Source organism: Marmota marmota, unplaced genomic scaffold (genome assembly GCF_001458135.2).
Source record: "Marmota marmota marmota unplaced genomic scaffold, marMar, whole genome shotgun sequence".
In the NCBI taxonomy this organism is placed as follows: Eukaryota; Metazoa; Chordata; class Mammalia; order Rodentia; family Sciuridae; genus Marmota; species Marmota marmota.
In genome coordinates this window covers 66,309-68,151 of record NW_026000283.1, presented here as the reverse complement: position 1 = coordinate 68,151, position 1,843 = coordinate 66,309, and the positions used below count along the sequence as shown (strand labels likewise).

General features: G+C 34.5%; 1 non-coding gene across 1 annotated transcript; it reads right to left on the bottom strand.

Moving 5' to 3' along the window:
- Window positions 1–22: 22 nt before the first annotated feature.
- On the bottom strand, window positions 23–95 carry Trnaa-agc. Its single transcript has one exon. It is a non-coding gene; the product is annotated as a tRNA-Ala (tRNA).
- Between the last annotated feature and the right edge of the window lie 1,748 nt (window positions 96–1,843).

Sequence of the window (1,843 nt, the reverse complement as noted above, 5' to 3'; positions counted from 1 at the left end):
TTTTTTTTTTTTTTTTTTTTTTTTGTGGTGCTGGGGATTGAACCCAGGGCCTTATGCATGCTAGACAAACACTCTACCAACTGAGCTATACCCCAGTCCATGTTTTCTCTTGAGAAAATAAATAAGGGGTTGAATTTTTGGTTCATAAGGCAAATGTATGCTATGTTATAGGAAACTGACAAGCTATTTTCTGAAGTAACTACCATTTTATATTCCCACCACAATATGTGAAAGTTCCAATTGCTTGACATTCTTGTCAATACTTGGAGTTTGTAGTCTTTTTAAGTTTGATCGCTACAGGTTTTGTAGTTATAGTCCATTATAATTTGCTTTTCCCAAATGATTAAAATTGTGAGGACATTTTCATATGCTGGTTGACTATTTCCATATCTTCTTTTGAAAAATTTTCAAACATTGTTTTTTATAAAACTAGGTTTTGCCTTTAGAATGAATGAAAGCAATATATGGAATATGGTAGACCAGATGAGTCTCAGACAATATGTTTCTGCTGTTTGACATATTCAATACCTTATACATTTTCAGAAACTGATTCATGAAATCTTTATGTGGCCCTCATAATCATAAGATCACATTTTTATTCTAATAATAAGATGACAGAATTTCCTGGACATCTGATATACTGCTGCTTTTGTAATAACCCTAAAAGAGTTCTACTTGAAAAGGTAGAATTATTGGACCCTGTCTTATATGTTCTGTATGATCCAGACATGCACATAGGTTCTATAATGCATCAATCATATTAAACTTAGGAACACTCTAAGTAAGTAAAGTTGATCTTGAATCTATTGGTGTTTCTCAGGTTCTACCCACAATTTATTCCTTATGTTACTGTTCTAGTTAGCCCAATAACTGAGTTCAATAGGGGAAAAGATTTCTTTCACTGATAATTATTCTTGCTGGGTTATAGGTTTATGAAATATTGAATTGACCATGGAATGACCATGAAGACCTGGGGCATTCAGAGAATTGGGCAAGTTGCCTTCAACTTTGAATAATCTTGTCCAGTTTTTCAGTATACCATATAATAAGTGCCATTTTCTGTTTGTCAAAACATGCAATTTTGGAAGCACTAGCTTATTCTTCCAACATATATGTAGTTGTTTAGCAATAAAGATCCTGTTTTCTGCCCTGTTTCTCTTCCCTACACCCAGTTCTCTTCTTCAACCCCAACACCAGCCTACTCTAGCCTGATATATTATTATATTATATAGAAAAATGGTTCCAGCTGCACGATGACAAACAACCTGTCCTCAGAACATCCTGACTTTGGTAATATCTATCTCAATGGCTATTTCTTCAAGTTATCTCAGCATAAATTTGACCTGGTTTTATGTGAATTAGAGTACTTAACACCAAGGCTTTCTTTAGAACTCCATAGATGAGTTCTAATGAAGAACAGCTAAGACAGCTTGTACCAGTTATTCATTCTAGAAGTGTTACTAAGTGCTTACTATGTATCAGGCACAGTTACAATGCTTGATGGACCACATTTATGGAATCCTTTGATTTTACCAGGTCTTGAGGCCACAATGCCTCAACAAGCCTACCCTAGCAGATTTATCAAATCAATAACTTTAAAGCCACCCATCTCCAACTCTAATTAACCAAAATTATGTAGCAGAGGAAGTAGACAAATAACTAGTAGACAAATAACTATCAGACTGAAAGTAAGATATGCCCAGAAACAATAATGGAAAGTACAGAATAATAGGCTGGCTTCCATTTGGGGAGATCTGCCCTCAAATATTGTAACTATGCAAAGACAGTAAGTCTACTGACTATTCAAGATATTGGTTAAAGCTACAAAGACTTTTGAAGAATT